General features: G+C 38.3%; 1 long non-coding RNA gene across 1 annotated transcript in view; it reads right to left on the reverse strand.

Moving 5' to 3' along the window:
- Window positions 1-571: 571 nt before the first annotated feature.
- Window positions 572-24,448, reverse strand: part of LOC120531832 — a 31,851-nt gene continuing 7,974 nt past the window's right edge. The window contains exon 3 of the long non-coding RNA XR_005634165.1: window positions 572-713. This is a non-coding gene — a long non-coding RNA (uncharacterized LOC120531832). The remainder of the gene's footprint in view (window positions 714-24,448) is intronic.

Consider the following 24,448-nt stretch of genomic DNA (forward strand, 5'->3'; position numbering starts at 1 on the left):
CCGTGTGCTCGCTGCATTGTTAAAAGGATGATCAGCTCTTTGTAAAGGAACTAAGTCACCAAGGGTTGGGCCTTAATTCAGGCTTGAGAGCAGCACTGCCACTGCACCACACTGTATATGTAGTGGATGCAGTATCAAAGCTAATAATGATAATTGAAAACCATCAGATCACAGTATGCAGGCCAGTTGTTAAAAACAGAGAGTCTTACCCTTCAACCATCTATTTTGAGAGAGAGGTACAGGAGAGAAGGAGGAAAATTTATAAAAATGTTATTCTGGCATCTAATTATTTTCACAATTTCAATAAAAATAACATTTATTTGTATAGCACGTTTTCATACAAATGATATAGCTCAAAGTGTTTTACAACATGAAGAAAGAGAAAGAAAGACAAAGAAAATATAAAAGTTAGGCAATTCTAATTAACGAAGAATAAAGTAAGATCCAATGGCCAGGGAGGATAGAAAAAACAAACAAAAAAAAACCTCCAGAGGGCTGGAGAAAAAAAAATCTGCACGGGTTCCAAGGCCACGAGACCACCCTGCCCCCACTAGGCATTCTACCCAACATAAATGATCTCATGGTTTTCAGGCTTCACATGGAAGAATTAGACGATAATGGTCATGTGGACCTTTGGCCTTCATTCCATCAATATAAGGACTGCACGGTACTTTGAATCAGGTGGTGGTGGCGCAGATCACTACCACAGAAAACTGGAAAGAGAACAGCAGAGAAAGCAGGGGTTAGTATGGATTTTGGAGCCATGAAAAAAAGATAATTAAATGCATATATAGAATATCAGTATTACACTAAGAACCTATGAGAAAGCCATGTTAAAGTAATAGGTTTTAGCTGTTTTTTTAATTTCAGACATTTTAAGCTGTTAAAAAAAATGGAAACAAAAATAAAACTACATTTTAAAAAATTAATTATATTAAAATGCAAACACAGCAAGCTTTTATTTTTTGCCACTTGTCAAGCCTACAATAAACTTTACGTGTTGTTTAGTAGGGCTGACTTAGTTCCAACTCAGTAATTGCACGCTATTTGTATTGCTTCACTGCCAAATAACCATTCCAAACCATAAATGATTTGTCAACAACAACATTATGCTCATGTATGTAGACTGTAGATTTTATTCTCAAAAGGGATTTTTAACTATTGTGCAAAGTATCAGGTATAAAAAAATGCAAACACCTGACACTGAAATAAGTTGAATATTTTTTCACTTGTGGATCTGCTATCCATAAGGCATTTCAAATGATGGTTTTGTTGATCAGCACATCTCATCCTTACCCTTCTTAATTATATATGCTGAGGGCAGAGAAGCCAGCAGCTGTTTTGGTGTGAGCTGCTTGGTGCCTGGTGCAACCCATACATGGGCCCAGTTGCAAGTAAGCACAAAAGTCCCTAACTTTGCCCACTGACAAGCCAGTACACACGTGAAGTAAGAGGCATATTTATATGTGATAATATACTGAACTTGAACTTTAATCTAGGCCAGTAGTTCCCAAACTTTTTTTTATTTATGGACCAGACAAACCATGTGCAATATTTCTGTGCACATTCAAGGCTTACCGTTTAAACAGTCATCACTTTTGTATGCTTCACTATCACTAAAACTGGAATCTACCATATAATGTAGTCACTGGCCTTTTCTGAAGAACTGTCATTAACATGACACATTACTTTTCTCTTCATGTTCTGACAGCCCGTGTTCTGCCTGTCCAGCCACCACAGCTGCTCTTCATTGGAGATGAGTAAACTCAGGCAAGACGGCGTGTGTACAAGTTGTGATGAACAAGTGATTTCAGGGATAACAGTAATGAGGTTGAAGGGAACACAATCAACCAGTTTAGAGGCAGGAATATTTCTATGAAAAGCAAACAACATTTTTTATTTCATACAAGTTACTAAATTTCGAGTTCCCTGTAATCCTCAGGGGTCTGGGCTGCAGCACAGGTTAGCTCATGCAGAAGTTCGGCCATGCTAACACTCAATTACCATCCCAACCAAAAAGAGTGCTGCATCACACTCAGCACCCGTCTTCCCATGTCCCCAGGGATGAATCTACTATTAAACAAATGAAGCTTAAGCTTCAGGGTCCCTAATCCCGAATGGGCCCCAGAAGTGACTTTAGTTCACATTACTTAAAAATTTTGGGTGTCTACTGTATGAGCAGGATTTAAAAAAATAATTTATATTGATAATATAGTGTAATTCAATACAAAATAATAGTTGAAATAAATATTGAAAGGTTATTAGAGCATCAAAAAAAAATTCTGATGATCCATCGTGGAATGACCGCATTGAAGAGGATAACAGTAGCCAGACTTCTTGGCGAGGGACCCTCATAACAGTTGCCCTAGGTGAGTTGCCTCCCCCCTGTCATTCTCACATATACACCCATACTTAGCCGAATTACTGTAAAGATGCCACTTAACCTTAACTTGCATGCCTTTGGAATGTGGAAAAGAAAAGCGTACCTACAGAAAAGACCATACAGACATAAGAACAACATTCAGACAGCAAGCTGAATATAAAATTTGACCTCAGTCTCCTTGAGCTACGAAGGAGCAGTAACCACTTTACCACAGGGCTGTACATTTAACACTAGAATCCCTGAAGCCTACGAAAAAGCGTGTAATCCTGGGCCACCTTAAATTCCTTTGCACCTCTCCATCAGCGTGTTTTGTCTTGTAAATGTGGGCAGTCTTGACAAGAGGGTAGATGCGCCATCATACAGGTAAGACCAAATTCTGAGTCAGTGCTGCACTGACTGTTCACGTGGGTAGGAATGTCGTGAACGGATACTGTACTGTTTCATAGCACTTCTCAAAGTTTTCTTTGTAATGAACAAACAAAATGAGAAACTGAGTCAGTTTATGCTGGGAGAAACGTTACATCTAATATCTCATTTTCAAATAAAATATCTTTTGTACTATAAAAAGTGCTGTATTTTTTTATACAGGAACTGCCAAGCTTGAGTCACATAGTTACATGAGAGACATACAGGTGAGTCCAGGTTTCTAAGGAAAATACTAGTACTTTACTACTGTATAGAGAAGGCAAGTACTGTCTCAAGACTTCATTCAAAATCGTCCTCCTTCATCCCCCATCTTCAGATTAGAGTAACACTGTAGCTCTGAATCACTTGTGTTAAATGTTCTAAACATTGTGCCACAAGCACATTATGCAGTAAGCCTGATCCTTCAGAGAACAACCAATTGCTTTGCCCTTGGTTTAGTATTTACCAGACGCAGCAGAACAGCTACAGAGCTGTCATTGTGCCTCTGCTCTCAGAGATAGCAAACTGCCGGCGAACCTGGTCACAATAGTATTTTTCTCATATTCATTATAATTACATTTTCATTATAATAGAATATTTTTATGGTTGCATGAATTTCAGTAGAATTGGATTCCACCTGTATATAGCTTTGGGAAACTTCTAGGGACATAGGTGGAGGTTTGAAATTTGAAGTGTTAGAAGTACTACGAAAACAAGCTTAATTAGTTTGTCACTTAGCTTATATACACTCACGTTATGTCTATTGCACTACCATTCGCTGCTGATAGATAGATAGATAGATAGATAGATAGATAGATAGACAGATAGATAGATAGATAGATAGATAGATAGATAGATAGATAGATAGATTTTGTTATTTTGGATGGGAGCTTTGCACTGAAGGAGAAGCATCAGAATTGTCCCAACCACTGGTTGAAAGCTATTAAAGAGCAGGTTAATGCTGACAGACATTTATCCACCCATGTGCCTTTAAATTAATTGTAAATGTATTTAAAAGTGAAGTTTTTCATTCCTGATGTGGTTATGGTTGTTTTTTCCAATATCATCACTGTGTGAAGTAGCCTATTGACAAACACAGATCAAACTTGTTAACAAACTTAAGTTTAGAGATTTTGCAAAAAACTTAAACTTGGTAAGAGTGTTTCTTGTAGATCACACAGAAAAAAGGGAAGGAGTGTGGGCTGTAAAATCTTTAACTACTGATGACAAGGTGAAGAGCTGTGATTATGACATAATATGAAAGACTGAACGAAAACACAAAACTTAAAAAGAAGCCTTTTAACATGCAAATTGTCTCTGATATCATGCTATATCTGGGATGATGATTATGAAGAAAAGATTAACATGATGAACTGAGATGAATCATCAAACTGCTGCAAATGGTTTGACAGGTGCACAATATAAAAAATATATGGTAGCATTTATGAGGCATTTATACTATGACAGTGAACAAAAGAAACTAACCAAATCACATTTTATATCACCAAAGTAAGTGGGACAGGTCTTGCAACAATAACATGTTTAAACAGCTTACATCAAAGTACACTAGATATAACTAGTATTATGTATGGGTGCTTGAGAATCATCTACTGGGCACAGACCAAGCAGGTAATACCATTTTGGGACACAAGGGGGTGCTGTCTCTAACTGTCCTGTCTTTTCTCCTGCAGTTTAGAGAAAACTGGATGGCAACCTAGTATTTCAAGATGATATCCTGCCAAGCAAATGAACAGGTGAAGACCTGGCCACCCAGAATGACGTGACTGATTTTGGGGATGCTGACACTGCCTCTGGTACAACTCCAGGTGCGTTCCTGGCCCTGGACTCTGAAGCAATGACAAATGCTTGAATTATTATAAGGGAGACAGCGGTGAGGAAAGCCACAGCCCATGGTTTAGTCCCATTGTACTAATGCCAAAGCCTGATAGGAACTGGTGCTTCTGTAATGACTTCTGTCGGATTAATCTGGAATCTCATTTTGATGCCTATCCCATGCTGAGGGTGAATGACTTTTTGGAGTGCTTGGGGGGTGCCAGATACCTGTCAACCCTCAACATAAACAAATGTAGCAGATCTCCCTGACCAAATTTTTGAAAGAGAAGACCGCCTTTACCACCCTTAGTAGTTACTGGTAGTACTGCATCTTTCCAGTTGAGCTGCACAGTGTATTGGCAATCCTCTAGCCTCAGGTGGAAAGACAGCTTTAGCCCCACAATGCCTATAAGTGCTACCTACATTGATGACATATACTCCAGCACTTGTGAGTAGCACATCTGGCACATATTGGCTGTCCTCCATGCCATCTGCATAGCCAATCTACGGATCAATCCAAAAAAGTGTTGTTTTGGATTGACCAATGCTAAATACCTAGGCTATGTGGTGGGGTTATGATGAGTCAAACTGCAGGAGTCCAAAGGTGCAGCCATTCGGAACCGGTCCCGTTGTAAACTAAAATGCAAATCCAAGCCATCCTAGGTCTTGCAGGTCAATATTAGAGCTTTATACCACCATTCTCCTAGAGGGCTACACCTTTAAAAAAACCTGACATAAAAACAAGCTCCAAATATGGTGGTGTGGAGCACAGAAACAAAAGCTGCATTCTGTTAGATGAAAATGGTCCTAACGTCAGCTCCGATATTGATGCCCCCTTATTTCTCATTACCATTACTCCTCCAGACCAACACCTTGGACACCAGCTTTGGTGCTGTGTTAAGCCAGGACATTGACGAAGCCAAACACACAGTGATGTACCTCAGCCAGAAACTGCTGGACTGGGAGTGCAGAGATTGAGCAGGAGGCTCTGATAATTAAATAGGCCTTAACCCAACTCTTGGTGCACTAGTTTAATTTGGTGACTGACCATGCCCCCTGCTGTGGCTGTTATCACATGAAGACTCCAATCTGGTGTCACAAGATGGTTTCTGAGGCAACAGATCTACAAGTTAACAGTCTAACACAGGTTTGGGACCCTCCATGTCAACACTGATGCTCTATACTTGGTCCACAACCTCACAATAAGGTCCGACCTGGTGGGGGGAGTAGGGGTGGTGTTGGGCTGTGTCACACATGTGTACTTGAAGATCATCTGGAAGGCTCGGACCAAGCAGGTAATACCATTTCGGCTCCCTTATCTCTTCCTTCTGCTGGGAGAAAGCACATGACATATACAAGGTATACCCTGTCCCTTTTGGTCCTGGTGTTATAAGTTGATCAACCCCAGAAGGAGGTGTCATTTCTTAGACCTGAGCCAGTGAGGATGGAACTCCAAATTACTGACCTGCTCTTAAGATGTGCTTAATTACAGAGATTTCCTTAACAGGCGTTAAGTGTAAGCCAGAGATGGTGCTTCCTTGTTCATGTTTATGCAATGTCATCCCGCACTTGTTTATTTCTCAAATGAAACAAAGAATTATACTGACCTCAGTCCTTTTTATAACATAAGTGGGCAACACATGGCATGAATTAACTTACTAAACAGCTAAAAAAAAGTCTGGATTTCACTAAAATACATATGTGGAAAAAGAAAAAGGGTTAAAAAAGAAACCACAATGCAACACTGATATGTTTTGACCGTTCAGCTTAATTTTGTAGAGAAGTTACTTTTTTAATATGGATGAATAGATAAACAATTTTTTTTGGCCACTCAGAATGATATTTTTTCTATATTCTGTCTAAAAGAGGGCAAAGAAGAGACCAAAGCTGTGAAACTGACAAGAAATGGAAAAATATTTTTAAGATCTATCAGTATGACAGCTCTCACAAAATAAAATTAATTAAATAAGACTTTCTTTGATTAAATATGCAGTTTACAGCAGAGAGAGGACCTTGAAAAATCACATGCTCTTAGACCCCATCAAGGAAAGTGGAGATGATAAAAACAATAGAACTGCAATGTTTGCTAAGTTACTTAAGGTAAGAGATATCAACAGCAATAAGAGTTACTTCAGTAAGAGACCTCTCCATGAACGTACTTTTATTAAGAATCAAATTTTAGAAAGGAACTGTTTAAATGATTCTCTTTTAAAATAGATAGCTAAAGTAGCTATGGGAAATAAGATCAGCTTTATATAAATATATATATACACTACAACAAAGGTATTTGAAAATGCAATGCAACATAACCTTGTACATTCATACATTTATTTGAACACTTTTAACTTTAGCAACAAAAGAAAGTCTTACACAAGCATTGCTTTTCGATGTAATCATCAAATTTGTTCAGGCATTAATTCCACTTCCACACAGAGAACATGCATGTCAAGGTACTGTAGCCAACATGTTGCAGTGTCCTGTACATCACCATCAGTTATCCCAAATTCTTTTTAAAGGAGCACTGACACGCAAGTCACTTGGTACGAGAGGCAGGCTATGAGGTGAATGGTCTTGCACCAGCCATGCAAAGTGCCATTAACAACTGGTGGTTATGACAGTGGTGATTTTGTGACATCACTGATGAATCATACAGTATGTCCCTTTTAGTTGGTAATAAATTTCAGGAGAAGTTGTGACCTTGGCATTCAGATATTAAAATATACAGTAATCCCTCGCTATATCGCGCTTCGACTTTCGCGGCTTCACTCTATCGCGGATTTTAAATGTAAGCACATCTAAATATATATCACGGATTTTTCGCTGGTTCGCGGACAATGGGTCTTTTAATTTATGCTACACGCTTCCTCAGTTTGTTTGCCCTGTTGATTTCATACAAGGGGCGCTATTTGGCTGATGGCTTAGAAGCTACCCAATCAGAGCATGTATTACAGATTAACTAAAACTCCTCAATGCTATAAGATATGCATCCCGCGCAGAGCTTGATTGTTTGCTTGTCTCTGCCTCTCTCTCACCCTCTCTGACATTCTCTGCGCCTGACGGAGGGGCTGTGAGCAGAGGTGCTGTTTGCACAGAAGCTGTTTGCCGGCCTAGTGGATACGGACGCACCTCTAAGAAATGCCGCTTTATCGCGGTGCTTCCAAAAGCACACTTATTGATTTTTTGATGGTTTGCTTTAATCTCGCTCTCTCTCTCTCTCTTCTCTGCGCCTGACGGAGGACATGTGACCAGAGGGGCTGTTTGCACAGAGGCTGTTTGCTTAGAAGATACTGACGCTCCTCTAAAAATGCCGCGGCAAACTTAAAAGCACACGTATTGATTTTTTGATTGTTTGCTTTTCTTTGCGAGCGCACTCTCTCTCCTTCTGAAATTCTCTGCTCCTGAAGAGAAGAAGATCTATTTGCATTCTTTTAATTGTGAGAAAGAACTGTCATCTCTGTCTTGTCATGGAGCATAGTTTAAACTTTTGACTAAAGGGTGTTATTTCATGTCTAGAGGGCTCTAATAATGTTAACAGTGTGGGAGAGTTTATAAGGGCTTAAAATATATAAAAATAACCATACAAACATATGGTTTCTACTTCGCGGATTTTCATCTATCGCGGGGGGTTCTGGAACGCAACCCCCGCGATCGAGGAGGGATTACTGTACTATGCATCTCTATATTTCATCCTGTTTCAAGATGTCTTTACTGCTTCAAAGTGACGAATACAATAGACATCTCTCTGATGGCCTGCAATGTTACCACATTCAGGTAGTAACAACTATGTTTATTCATACTCACACTAGAAACATTAAAAAAAAGAAATTTGGTAAACAATTTGTATAAAGAATTCAGAAACGTAAAAAATTACATAAAAATCTTAATTCATTAATATCAAATTACAGTAAGTCAAAATTGGCAGATTTAATTTTCATCTTATTACTGTGCTTCTAATGTGTGTTAGCACTGATAGAAAAGCTCCACAATGTATTCCACATTTTATGCTTATGTAGGTGGCTGGTTCTTAAATATTGGGAAGATGAGATTTCAGTTGTGCAGCACATGTTCTTCTGTTTGCCATTAAGGTCCCTTTTTCTTTTGACCATTCTTGCCTTCTCATTGTGTGTCTCAACCTCTCGCTCACTCCATGCTAAGGGAGATACAAGGTGGTTATGAAGCAGCTTGTCACATGCAGTTGATTCTGCCCTTTTCCATTTGTTTTTTAGCCATTTCAGTTCAATGTGTAAAATGGGTAATAAAGTAAAAAGGAATCTAAATGGCGAACAGTTTGAACTTTATTCCACTACTATCTGTGTTACCTGGCTTCACCTAGGAAATTTTCAAAGTCAGTGGGCTTCAGTCTTAGTGTCATTGGTTAAAGGGATGTATCAGAAATCTCATATAACTACTTTTTTGGTGATGATCGTTCCTCCCTCACACTATGCAACTCTTCAGTTTCACCCAGGGGGTTAAATGTTAACATTATACAAAGTTATTGTTTGTTATACCTGCATTTTTATCACTCTTTAATTTAATATTGTTCTTTATGAGTATGCTGCTGCTGGAGTATGTGAATTTCCCCTTGGGATTAATAAAGTATCTATCTATCTATTTTTTTAAATTAGGAGCGAATATTATTAGTTCACTTGATCTGCCTACTGTTGAACATGCTACATACAGTCCTTGGTCAAGTTGCTTTTTAAGAGATTGTAGTAGAACTCTGTATTAAAACAGTATTTGGTGTTTTTACAAAGATGATAAGTAGTTGATTCATTCAAAGCCAACAAACTTACAAACATCCTGACTCTCCATTAGCATCAAAGCCTAAAATTTGTCCAGCCTCAGTATTTAGTGGTTTTGAATAAATGTCTACCAAGAAAAAAAAAACAAAAGTTACTAATTACTCACTCAAAGTACAATTCTGTTCTCTTCTTATTACATTCTGTAAAACAGCTAAACTGTTCAATTGTGGTCTGGCTCCATCGATTCATTTGCATTGATTTTGTTTGTTCTTTTTTTGCTTCTTTGTATTTTTTAACTTCAAAAAGCACTTAAAGCTGACTGTTGATTGGTGTTGTGAAGTTAATGATGATATGCAGATGGACAACAGTGGTGGCTTTTTCAAAAATGCATGGCTATTCACTGATTAAAAACAAATACAGTGTAATCAATTTATCTCAGATTGACTGTCACATGTGACACACCCTTAGTCCACTAATGCGATCGACAATGCCGAGCAATATTTCATTTCATCAAGGGGACCCCCTTCTTCCTCCTCTTCTAATCGCAATCAGTTCACAAATGGGGAAAGCTTTACTGCTCGTCAAATGTTGTCTGTACATTGTCAACGAACTTAAAAAGTTAAAAACTGAGTCCAAAGGCCATTAAGGTCGAGAAACAATATAGTCTAGGATGACAATAAAAAATAACAGTGAAAAAAATGCAGCAGTTGCCTACCTTTGATGACGCAGTGCTTTTATCAGTGCTCTTATTTAAACATTGGGAGTGCTGATGAAATTGTCTGGAGTAGTGCTCTGACTAATGGGAATTGTAGTCCCCACTTTGGCATTTGCACAAGGTTGCAGATAAGATTAAGAGGGTGGCGGGGTAATATATATATATTAAATATCTTTCACGTTAGACCAGTTGATTAAAGCTGACTACGCTGATAGCCACAACACCTGGGAAGTACTTATTAAATGTGTAATCTTCGAAACTTTGCTGGACTTTGCTCCTTTCACTTTACTCTCCAGATGGCCTTCATTTGATAAAAACAACGCACCCCATTTCTCCATGTGATCATTGTCAGTTCTGTGGCAAAACAAGGTACATGGTGCATTAGAATGTCTTATTAGCTAGAGCATAATTAATAACAAATATCAATAAAAACATGTCAGTTAATTTTATTTTTTACATCACCAAATTTCAATCAAATCCGTCATTTTTGAGATCTTGGTATTTAGTATTTCATGTGCAGGTTTTTTTTAAACCCCTTAAACATGCATATCAAAATATCCTTTCTTAGTGGATGCCTACTGCCCTAGATGTACCATCCTGCCAAATTTGAAAAATAGTGTTTTTTTTGATGAGTAAGTTAGTTAACTTTGCATTATATGTATCCACCTTAATAAAAGCATAAGCATCTGTGTGTTTGTCTGTGTGTCTGTCTAGTTGCAATTTCTGTCCTTCCAAAAGATGGTGCATCACAAACATTTTTAGTATTGCATTTGTCATTCCAATAGATGGCACATTATAAATATTAACACTGTGTATATGAGCCCCATCGTGCACTGCAAACATCAGCGTTGATTACTTACTGTAGATTTCTACCCATTTTAGCACAGCTAGCAACTCAGAGTACGACAGACTCTCATTTACATGCTCACACACTCACCTCTAATACAACAAACTAAACGTACAAATGTTGATCAGTCTTTTTCTGAGGAATTCTAAAAGAATCTGTTAAAAAGTGTGTAGTGAATAGCAGCAAAATGCCGCAGTGCAAAGGCTAAACCCACTGGGTTTCTTCCTGAAAGCACTCATCCCTAATTTCTCCAGTCCATGCATTTTAGTCATCCGCCAGAGTTTCAGGGAGAGAGCAAAAGTTACTGAGCGAAAGACCTGACATTAAGAGAAAAAGAAAGCTAAAGTGGCTGTTATCCATTTCGGAGCTCAGTTGCATAAGGTAACTGAAGCTTAATAATTAATTTGCAAGTTGTAATGAATGTTGTAACAGTGGATACACTCACACACACTTAGACCACCGCAGCCACTGACTCCACACATTTGAGAAGTGCCTCTCTCTGCTATGATATCTTTCTGTCACTTTAACTATTTTATCACTATATAAGCTTAGATAAGCATTGTGGTTTATGGATATAAAACACAAAAGTGTTAAAATGCTATTGCTATTTTATCATGGAATTTTTGCATTTCCAATAAGACAGTAATGTTCTATTTCTTTAGCTATGCGTTTAGATGTGCAGTCAGAAGTTGGATGGTTGTGCAGCCTCATCTGGTGTTGTTAGACAGATTTGTTGATTCGGGTCTTTTGAGTACTGAAATCGGCATCCCCTGTGACTGTTGTTATCAGCTCTCTTAACGGCAGGTCTTTTGACAGAGAGTGACACACTGTTTACTTCAATTACATATTTTGCATTTCATATTTTCATGAATATAGCTGACAGTTCTTTCAAGCCTACATTCATTCCTACACTATCGACATAGCACTAAACAGCAGAAAGCACCCACAGCTCCTGCGAAAACATATCATTCACTTTTACCAGTTATACATCGATGTCTTCAAATGCCAATGTATAATGTGATGTTACAGAACAGTTTTTCGCTTACAACAGATTATGTTTAACATGTGCAATGCTCTCTTTGCACATGTGACAAACATTTATATGTCTAATAGGATTTTTTAGGAGACTTTTTGACTGTTCATCATAATCAGAAGTTTTCTGTCAGTCAGATCAGGTTAACAAGAGCACTACTCCTCTTTGCAGTTCAAAATCACCGCCCCTACTTTGAACGCCACCTTTATGAGGCATCAGCTTGGTTTCAAAATGTGACACTCAGTGAGCACTCTAAATGTACATACTAGCTGCAGTCACATTTTGCCAGTATAGTTTGACAATTTAGATTCAACTTACTCTATAAAAGAAAGATAAAATGCAGACACAAAAATTACATATGAGCTCCTGGCCACTTATAATTGGAAAGCCAGGCTTTTGTCACTGTGCAAGATGAAACAAAAAGAGAGAAAACTGGCTTAAAAAAATAGAAAAAACTTATGAGCAGAAAAAGGAGCTCAGCTGCAATAAAACCGCCAATGATTTTAATTGTTAAAGCAACTAGATCTCACTGACATTGACAGCCACTATACAAGCATTGCTTATTGTATTCACCATATGATGTCCCCAATCCAAGAAGTTCTGGCATGTTTTTTTAGTGTAATCATAATACTCATAATACATACTTGAGTGTCTCAGTCTCACTAAATTATGTTTTCTCTCTACTTTCTTTGTTCGCTGTTTGACTATAATCTCACTGCTTGCTTTTTTTGGCTGTTTCGTAAAAGCAACAAAAGCTGTTGTGGAAATACCTAATGTATACCTAATGTAAGTTCTGATCTTGTGCATCATTGGACCTCACAAAATGAGGTGAGCTGACAAGTCAAAATTCCAGAATTCAAATTATTATAATACTTGATTTCATTCAGTTGTGCAAATTTGATGTATAGATTCGATTTGCAGTTTGACAAGGAGGCTGCGCTGAAATCTTGTTTTCTCTGTTGTGATTGTAGGTAAGAGGGGATGGTGCTAATTTATGTTTCTCCTAAATGAAACCCACAGTCTGCGTACAGTGTATATCTACTCTACATATATAAAAATCATAAGCCTAAAAGTGCAACGATTTTCTGCAGCGATTTTATGTGACTTTTTCTGCCACTTTTTTGTCATGCTCTAAATTGGGCTTATTTTAAAACCTACATATATATGTTTGGTATCATTCTTTTCAGAGTTTATTGAACTTTAATGTGATGTTGTTAGATTTTCAGATTCTTATTCCGTTTTTAAATTATAAAGTAACTTAAAGTGGTTTTTATTTTTGATTGTGTAAACTTTCTTTCACAGGAACAAACTATTAAAAAAAAAATCTATTCATAACACCAATGTTTGTATTTAGGTGATTTAGTTAGCTGAAGGTCGAGGCGCCGAAGATGCCAGTGGGGCTTAAACCCAGTATGTATATATATAGTGGACGCGGCCCGGACACAGACAGGCAGACATGTTGTTAAACACCACCACACGTTTATTTACACTATTATTTACAATTTAAAGTGCTCACACAAACCCTAAACACAGTCCTGGCCACACAATGCCTTCCTCTTCGGGCCGCCTCCACACTCCTCTCCTGCTTTGTCCTGCTTCCACCCGACTCCAGCCTCGAATGAAGGGAGACGGCCCCTTTTATATCATCCTGGACGAGCTCCAGGTGTGTCCTGGCATTCCTCCCTGGACACGCCCCAGTGTGGCGGAAATGCCGGCTGTTCTCCCGGAAGCTCTCCGGGTGTCCCTCTTCTTCTTCCCCCCAGCACTTCCTGGTGTGATGGAAGTGCTGAGGTCCAGGGTCCCCAAGGCATTGGGGCGCCCCCTGGCGGTGACCACGGGTCCCTACATGGTTGGGCTTCCAAGCCCTCTACCCATGGCTCCCAAAGCAACCAGGATGGCAGCCCCCACGTAATCCAGGGTGGGCATTGACCCTCTTCCGGTCCCTCACGTTGCCCCTGGCATCCCTGACATTATATATATATATATATCTCTCTATATATATATATATATATATATATATAGTGGAAGATCAGCCTTGGCACAGACAGGCAGACACCAATGGTTCAAAACCCACAACACGTTTATTTACAATATGTATAAATAATCAGTCCCGCAACCAACCCAGTGCCCTTGCACTACACACCCTCACGTCCAGGCCTCTCCAAAGTTCTGTCTTCACTGCCTCAACTCCTCTCCTCCGAGCTTCATCCTCTTCCACCTGACTCTAGCTGATGATTGAAGGGAGACGGCCTCTTTTATGCCCACCCGGACGTGCTCCAGGTGCCTCTGGGTGTCCCTGGTAATACTTCTGCCAGCAACTCCGGGTGTGGTGGAAGTGCTGACGTCCAGGGCTTCACAGTCTTCTGGGCGCCCCCTTGCAGTGACCACGGGCCCTCAAGTGGTCCGGGGGAGGCATAGTCCATCTCTCGATCCTTTTCGGTGTCCTGGCTGGGCACATCCCCCATATATATATAAGGCCATTATGTTTTGATGTTAAACTACTTCTAAATGCCATAATTTAAACAGGGCTCTAATGCTATTCTGTTAGTTTTTGAGACTTTCTGAGAATTAGCCTTTTCACTTTAATTACACAATTACTACTAATTATACTTTTTCACTGGCAGTGATTTTCTTTTTTATGTCTGTAATCTAAACATTAGGATGAGACAGTTGCATTTTTAATAGCTCATCATTACAAAGATTCTTTATTATAGTACATGGGAACCTTTCTGTAATTAGTTTAAGAACTGCAGTTACTTTTCTTGAAGTCTATTTCTATGCATTTTAATTCAACTGAGGATTTTAGCAGAAACTGGGAAAAAGACAGTCCACATTAACATTTTTTGAAAGTGCTTTGCATGTAATCTTTGCAAAATTCAAAATGCTGAAAGTCAGAAATGATAAGTTAACATGAAGGCAGGTCAAAAAGCATTCACATCTCTTTGAGGTGATTGACAGGACTTCTGAATTCACAGGCAACAGTGAGCATGGCAACTCCAATGATTGTGATGAACTTGGCCTATCCCTCTAAATCTCTTTTAGTATTAATGGGTTCAAAATGAATGCTCTACTTATGAAATGCAGCAAGAAAGAGCTGTGGCTATTAGCACAACTCAGTGAAAATGTTCATCTGTAGCAATAACTGTATGAATGGAAAACTGTCAGTGCGTGGGCATGCTGATTATCACCAGCAGGGAAGTAACCACTGATGAAGTGGAAAGCCAAGCGCTGATACTTCACAGTTTGGGCTACATGGCCATGGTGTAGTAATGGTTGACTACCTAGCCAAAAATATCTTTTTTATTATTTCTGTATAAATAGCTGATGACTTTATCTAAGGTGATGTGAATGATTTGGATACAGTACATTTGTGCTCACACATTTTTAAAAATTGGCACACAGGCATGCAAAGTGACTTCCTAAGGGTCATATGATGAGTTGGAGGTGTGAATTCAATCACCAGCCTTGTGGTTTCAACTACATTGCTTTACTCACTTCACTGCAGTGCCTGTAGCTGTGGAAACAAAAACCAGCCTATACAGCAGCTAGAAGTTCTCACAATATAGTAATTTAAATTGTAATTGCATTTTAAAGAAATTTTAACCAGGCTGTAAATACCATTTGGTAGTGGGGAACATATGGATGACTGCAAACATATTTGACTGTCCTTTTAAAGTGTTTACTATGGCGATTAGGCTTTTTTTAAATTGAGCTCCTCTTGCATTGATATTATTTTCAACATGAGGATCTTAGTTGATCCTGAGATATAATCCTCCTGCTAAAATTACTTACATAATCCGCCTGATGTATCTGCTGAGAACATAACTGGCAATCTAAAGTTTCCACTTATAGAAAGTTTCTTTTTCACCAGTACATTTTCTATGCTCAAACTTTTTTCTCTATAGTGAAAGAATTTATTGGTTAGTCAGTAAAAGCAGAATTCGTATAGCACTCTTCATCATAAACTATGAGGGACTCAGCATAAGTTCACTGTTCTTCAGTCATTATAGAATCTTTATCGATCCTTCTGATTAGTGAGTCTTGCTTCTTTAACCCCAGAATAGACTATTCTAGGAAAGGTGATGTGCTGTGCCATTCAGCACTGAAAGGAAACTGCTTTTCGGTTACCACATTGAGCCAACAAAATGGATCCAAAAGGATGCTGCAGCTCCTGCACCTTCAGTAGGGTGAATGTCTCCTGGCTAATGGAGTTCCTCAAAGTGTTCATCCCATCCTTACTGATTTTCTGACCTTCTGACCCCTCGCAAACACTTCAAAACTCAATTCCGCTATTGATGCTGCTGCCTTTCTCGATATACTGAATCACATTTTAGAAAACATTGCAATGAACACTTTCACATGAAACTACATTTCAACCTAAATTCTTTGCAGCCACCTCCTTAACAGAGGTCTTGGGCAGAATCCATTCAGTCAGCATGTTTCTGACATTCCAATAACGCAGGAAAAACTCATTCCTAGGTGAAAGTTAAACTTTTCTATAACAGAGGCATCAACTCAGTGTTACTGCAACACCCTCAATACCCATCTGGGTTCCTTAGATCTGTCCAGATGATGCCCTAGCAATCTAAGGCAGCTCACCACTAAATAATCAGATAATTACTCAGGAATACACTTTAGCTTAATTTCCATAACATATGGCCTTAGATGAGATGAGGGTGAAAATATGAAAAAAGAGAGTGGAGGTTAAAGGATGGAAAGAAAGGCAGGAATTGGAGAGAGCCAGTGTGGGAGATGGGGGCAGGTAGCCATGACTAGAGCCCCTTGAAGGAGCGTGAGGCAGATGCTCAGGGGCTGAAAAGGGTCACTCTTGCTGATCAAATCTTCGGAGAGTGCGGAGTGATCTGCTGGTTAAACGACTCTCTGCATAAGTCTGAGCAAGTCAGAGAGAGGAGGTTTGGAGTGCCCAGCTACAAGGACCTGAGCCTAGGAAGAAATGAGGTTTGCTGCAGCACCCTGGTTGGTGCCATGGAGAGTAGGGACCCGAACCTGGGACAGAAAGTGGGCTGTGTCTGTCAGCAGGACGTATACTAAGCCTGTAGGATCCCGAACGGGGTAAGCAGAGAAGATGTCAATTTTAAAGGAATGCACTTGGGACTAGATTGTAAAGAGAAGTTTCCAGCCTTTGAGAATTCTTGATTTTATAGATTAATTATTGAGTGATTTTAACCTCAACTTTTGCACCATTTTTATTGGATTAATTATTTATCAATAATTTATTGATAATCAGTGTGACCCGTAAGCAAATTCATGAACTTCCTGCACTCTTTTGATCTGAGCCAGCATGTTAATCAGCCAACACACAAAGGAGGGCACACATTGGATTTAGTGATTACTAAAGGATAAAAGGTTGATGTGAGGCAGATCGTGGATATTGGTTTTTCAGACCATATTCTTTTACTATTTAATATAGAAATATTGATAGATAAAATTAATGAGAAGCATATTGTTAAGAAACACTTCTTTGATTCTTCTGCAACTTCAAAGTTTACAAACATTTTAAGCAACCAGTCCGTTTGTAATGCTTACTACAATAGTGATAATAATGTAAATAGTAAGGTGGAAAATTTAAATACTAAAGTGAGAGCTGCCACTGACATAGTTGCTCCTGAAAAGACAGTTAAAAAATCCTCTAGCACTGTTACTCCATGGAAGACCCAAAGAGTGTCTGATTTAAAGAATACATGCCAGAGAGTTGAGCGTAAAATGGAGAAAAACTAAATTAATTATCCACTATATACAGTATATTTTTATGCACTGTACATGCATTTCATTTTTTTTTTCAAATCCATACTAACCCCTACTTTCTCTACTGTTCTTATTCCATTGTTCTATGGTGGTGATCTGCACCAGCTCCATCTGATCAAAGCACCGTGCAGTCCCTACATTGATGGATTAACACTAGAATTACCAGAGCCTACGAAAAAACTCATAGATCTGGCCCACCTTAAATCCCATTACACCTCTCCGCCAGCGTCCTTTGTCGTGTGAATGTGTAGATAAAGACAAGCTGCAAGCAGCCGGCTATTCCATTCCCCCACCGACTTAGAACGTGCATGAACTTCTCCCAGCTCATGCCTTGATTGATTATCTGGGAGTGAAGTGGAGTTTTAGAGTAGAACTAATAGATCATTATTTGGAACACATGCATTTCATGTGTGTTCCGTTTCTACAGTAATCTGTGTAAACACATTGTTAAAACAGAAACTTTTTCATATTTTAGTAATAAATGTTTCAAAATGTAGGCATAAACTATAAAATGTGTGAAAGCCTGAAGTCCAAACATCAAATAAACATTTTCACAAAAGGTTCAAGAATGATACAACTGCTTCCATGGCTTAGTGGTAAGATTTACTGACTGAGAAGGCAATAGGTTTGCTGTGCCTCAAAGACCTGAGTTCTATTCCATGTTGGGGAGAAATTGTTACATTTTTTTTCTTTTTAATCTGAAGTGGACATAAAATTTATAAATTGGTATGCACTGTCAGTTTATGACATTGTTATATTTTCATGGGGGATGCTCCTTTTAAAATATTTTTTAACAATTGAGACTGCAATTAACATGAACAAGTGTCCTTATAACTGTTATTTTTAAGATCCATAGCTCACAGACAGACAGAGCACTGCGTAATAGAGAGACAGACAAGCAGAGAAGTCACTAGATATATAAATAAACAGGGAAGACACATGTACTGAAAAAAAAAAGTAGATCAACATGTGTGTTGATCCTGCTGCACAACGCACATGCACATCCAACCACCCCCCCGATCTGACTCTAAGTAACAGCACAAGTACAGACGCAAACCCTAAGTGTATGTGTGTACTGTATAATATTAACAAAAAGAGCAGCTTACTACTGAAAACATCAAATGAGTGGGGTTTGAACCAGGGACTCTTGATTACACTTGGTTTGCGTCTGTACTTGGGCTGTTACTTAGAGTCAGATCGGTGGGTGAGAGCGCGTAAGCTTATTCAGTGCAGCAAGATCAACAACATGTTGATCTTTTTTTTTCTTTCAGTATATGTGCCTTCCCTGTTTATTTATATATCTAGTGACTTCTCTGCCTGTCTGTCTCTCTATATAAAATCAAGCCTGATTATATAAACTCAGTGTCGGAATATATAAACTCATTTTTGAATGTATAAAGTCAGCGTTGGAATATATAAAAATATTCCTGAAAATATCAAATTTCCGTGCTTGTCATTTCACTCGTACACTATAGTGATAAGTAAACTTCGACAGAAGCCACTCTGAGTCGATCAGGCTTGTGAGGTTCATCCAAAAATGTGCCCATACAAAAAGAATAAATAAATATAGTGTTCAAAATGCCGGGCACGTCCATCATTTTGAATGAATTAAATGAACAGTGGTTTTTTTTTAAAATATTTTTCTGAAGATGTTTTTGTTAACTTAGTTCATTACATTGTATTAGGAACTCATTGAGTTTATTAACAATGTGCCTGAGTCGTTTCAATCAATATCAATATAATCTGACTTTAAATTTATATATTCAGGAATGAGGTTATATATTCCAGCAGTGACTTTATATATTCTGACGCTAACTTTATATATTCAAGTTTTGACTTTATATATTCGGGAATGACCTTTTATATTCCAACATTGACTTTATATATTCAGGAATAACTTTATATATTCCAATGCTGCCTTTATATATTCAGGAATGACTTTATATATTCCAAAAATCATTGTAATTGCCTGTGTGAGACCCCATAGGCACTGTATAATAGATATATATAAAAACAGCTAAGGGGATAGATAGATAGGAAGGAAAGGCACTATATGATAGGCAGACAGGGAAGCTGCTATATAATAATAAAATTACTGTTATTACTATATAGATAGACAGGGAGTTCAGGCAGGCAGAGTGGTGAAGATTAAAAAGAAAAAAAAAACATTTTCTCCCCAGCGGTGAATCAAACTCAGGTCTCTGAGGCACGGCAAGTCTGCTGTACTCTGAGTCAGCAAATCTTAACACCACTGAAGCTGTTGTTTCATTCTTGAACCTTTTGTAAAAGTGTTTATTTGATGTTTATAGTTTATGCCTACATTTTGTAACATTTAATAAATGTAATAACAGTTATTCTCTGTTAAAGTCTCAATTGTTAAAAGATATTTTAAAAGGAGCACCCCACATGAAAATATAACGATCTCATTAACTGACAGTGCATACCAAGTTATAAATTTTATGTCCACTTGAGATTAAAAAGAAAAAAAATGCAACAATTTCTCCCCAACGGGGAATCAAACTCGGGTCTTTGAGGCAGAGCAAGCCTGCTGCGCTCTGAATCTGTAAATCTTACCGCTAAGCTGTGGAAGCTGTTGTATCATTCTTGAAGCTTTTGTGAAAGTGTTTACTTGATGTGTGGACTTCAGGCATCACACATTTTATAGTTTATGCCTACATTTTTTAACATTTATTATTAAAATATGAAAACGTTTCTGTTTTAACAATGTGTTTACACAGATTACTGTAGAAACGGAACACACATGAAATGTGTGTGTTCCAAATAACAATCTATTACTTCCACTCTAAAACTCCACTCCCAGATAATCAATCAAGGTATGAGCTGGGAGAAGTTTGTGCATGGTCTAAGTCGGTGGGGGGATGGAATAGCCGGCTGCTAGCAGCTTGCCTTTGTCAGCACATTTAAATGACAAAGGACGCTGGCGGAGAGGTGTGAACAGATTTAAGAAGCGATTTAAGGTGGGACGGATCTACAAGTTTTTTCATAGGCTCTGGTGTTAAAGGCCAGAGGTCCACATAACCATCATCATCTAATTCTTCCATGTGAAGAATTGATTGAGATCATTTATGTTAGGTCAAATGTCTATTGGGGTCTGGGTGGTCTTGTGGCCTTGGAACCCCTGCAGATTTTGTTTTTTTCTCCAGCCATCTGGAGTGTTTTTTTTTGTTTTTTCTGTCCTCCCTTCCATCAGACCTTACTTTATTCTTTGTTAATTAAAATTGCCTAATTTTTATATATTTTTTCTTTTCTTCATCTTGTAAATCACTTTGAGCTACATCATTTCTATGAAAATGTTCAATACAAATAAATGTTGTTGTTATTTGATGGATGCCCTGCACTATTTATTTGGACACTGTTTGAATTTAGAATTGTTTTAAATAAGCACTATTCACTTTTGCACCTACCCCATGATGTATGTGTGTGTCCTTATTTGCTGGGCTCATGTCGGTTATTACTGTCAACGATCAAGGTTCAAGAAGCTCTCCAAAGGCAAATGGAAACATGGAGGTAACCCAGACCGTCACACATGGTTACAAATTTGATTGTCCTTTTGCCCACGGTGACCTGTTACCAGGCACACCTAAGCAATGCAGTTACATGTCCTTTATTCTGCAGTTGACATACTGGAATTAGCTTATAACTCAAATACAGAAGACTACTCAGATTGAAATGAGGCAGTCGTGTCCATTCAGGTGTCTTTCTCATTCCCTCTGTGAATCTTCCAGTACAGTCAGTCCAAGTACAGTTCGGGCATTGCACCTACTAAATCCCACAAAGTCTAAACCGTAGTTTCTGATAAATGCAAATTAACAAAACAGATTTCGTTAGACCTTGCTCCACATGAAAATGTTAAGGGGGGCATCTGAAATACTAGGTAGGCATGTTGTAGTAAAGTCTCAAAAATCCAAAAACTAACAATATACTTGAAGGCATGGATGAGGTGCTGAACATGATATTGGGTGAGGGGAGCTTAGCACGGCTAAATCACGCACTGTAGCTGGGCCTAGTTTTTGTCTCTGCAAATGGAAGTGTCTTTAAACAAAGACTCTTTTTTGTTATTCATCTACCTGATTTAGTTGTTTTATGTCACTAGGAAAATGTATGTCATAAGGAACTTGTAAATATTATAATACTTAATTTCATAATCCTAAACAACATACACTCCAAAGAAAAAAAGAAATATTATTCAGCACTGACCTGGATGGTATTTGCTACTGCAAAGCAAGAGAGCAGATGTTGTTGTTTTGGGGTTTTTGTGATAAAAGGAACATTGACACTGTTGTCTTGCAGAAACAAACAAAAAATGTAGAGAAACTAAAGACTAAACTAATTAATCAGTAGGTATTGTTTGTAAGAACGTTTGTTTAAATTAAACCTGTCAGGATTCTTGTGATTTGATTTATTATTGATTAGTTTTAGCAATTTTCTTCTATTTCAGGGTGTTGTGTTTTGATGACATTACCATTTTCTGCTAAGTCCTTCAGGTAACATAGATTTTGATTTACATAACATACCTGAATCAAGGATTTACATCACAACTACTTTATTTAAGAACAAATTGTATGTTTACTCACTTCCAAACATCGTTTCAAAATAAATGATGTTCGTTAGCCAGAAGATCAAGTGTATTGGTTTTGTATCAATATTCTGTCTGTTTCTGAAGTTTTCAGTTCGTGTTGCCCCTTAAACCTAGCTGCCTGTCTCTTTCATATTTTTTTTTGTGCTGGCTCTCTAAATGTACCTAAAAAGGCCATCAAAGAAAACAAATTCTAATACATAATCTGTTAGCAAGAGCAGAAATAATAAAAAAAAAAAACAGGAAAAGCACAAAAAACAACACTTACTATTAACTCATTTACACTACATTACACCACTTCTGGTTTCTTTCCTATTGGAGGATTGAGAATAGGAACACCAGGGTGGCCCCGCCTTCTGCGGCTTAATACAAAAAGCCCATGGAACGGCTGAACATTACATAATTATTACATAATTACAAACATAGTAGAAAAAAACATTAAAGTAAGCATTATAATCGTTCAGAAACAATAAAAATAACAATAAAATAATGAAATACAAGCCTGGGAGAAAACTCTGGCTGTAACACAAAAAATCAAAGGTACTGTATAAATGGAGCTCAGGAGACAATTCAGTATAGCACCTTCCCAGAAAAAAGATCTAAATAGACACTAGGGAATAGGATACTGTGGGCATTAAAAATGACTTAAATGATAATGGGAAGAACCTTTCAATATTTCCTAATAGATTTCCTCATCAGTCAGAGGAAATGGGCACCAAATTGATTGAAGGCACAGCCAAGATTAGCAACAGAACTAATTTACTACTGAAAAATTACCCGACACAAAGACCTAACTGGCAAGACAAAGCCCAGAGGTAAGGAGCCAAATAATCAGAAAAACTAACAAAGGGAAAATCCTTGGCCATCTGAAGTGAGAATCCATTACTTAATCACTGAGTCAAAGATGTTGGTGTAAGTGTCAGTGCTGAATGAAATGAGTTCTTGGAGCAGTTTTGCCAAAGTTCAGAATTGATCTCATGGCTATATAGCTTTACAGACTAGTGACTAGTTAAGCCTGATCCTAACCCTCAGAAAGGCACACAAATGTTGAACTCTGCTCTGAAAATCTCAGCACTGACGACTCTGCTTAGCAGAGCATAGCAGATTTGTAGCCAAAGATGCATAAACAGCCGTAGTCTATATACTGCAACCTTATTCTGCCATCTGCCCCAGCAGTGTATGTCTACCCCAAAACCAGCCTATATGCAAAAAGAAATTGGCATTGGAAACCAATTTTGATTAGAATGTAAAGGGTTAAAAGTGAAACGACTCAAAGGAGGCTCACCCAGCAATCTAATTATTTATGGATGAAGCAGTAGTGCTATGGAATTGGTAGTAATTTGTCCCATCTATACTAATAAAAGGCAGATCTATACTCACTGACTGACTCACTGACTGACTGACTGACTGACTCACTCACTCACTCATCACTAATTGTCCAACTTCCTGTGTAGGTAGAAGACTGAAATTTGTCAGGTTCATTCCTTACAGCTTACTTACAAAAGTTGGGCAGGTTTCATTTCGAAATTCTACACGTAATGGTCATAACTGGAACCTATTTTCGTCCATATACTACAATAGACTGCAGCTCGATGGCCGTGGGAGGCGGAGTTGCGTCTCACATCATCACGCCTCCCACGTAATCGAGTGCCTGCCCATATAAGGTAAATATTCACGGGTCAAGGACTGTGCTTAGCATATTCATAAGTAAAAATATCTGAATCACAAACTGATGTTAATTATATTTTGACTATGAATACTTATTAAATAATTCCAAATAATCTGTCTGCTTCCTTTCATAGCTTTTCCGATGGTTGTGCTGCTTCCAGGCATGTATTTTCGTATTAAAGCATTTAACCAATCACATTTGTTGCCAGGCAGAGAGGCCCTAACAATCCGTTGTGCAGGCACTCTAACACAGAATAAATGTCGATTAACCTGTTGCTTCAACCAATCAGATTTTGAGTTGGTGTCAGTAGGGCCCTCTAGCAGGCGTATGGCAAAGTTACTGTATTCAGACCCATTGATTGGATAGAAGCCGATATGAGAAACTCTACGAGGCCATTGAACGCACCGCAAGCGCTCCGAGCACAAGATCCTTGCGCACACTACGGCCAACTCCATGGC

Source organism: Polypterus senegalus, chromosome 1 (assembly GCF_016835505.1).
Source record: "Polypterus senegalus isolate Bchr_013 chromosome 1, ASM1683550v1, whole genome shotgun sequence".
Lineage (NCBI taxonomy): Eukaryota > Metazoa > Chordata > Cladistia > Polypteriformes > Polypteridae > Polypterus > Polypterus senegalus.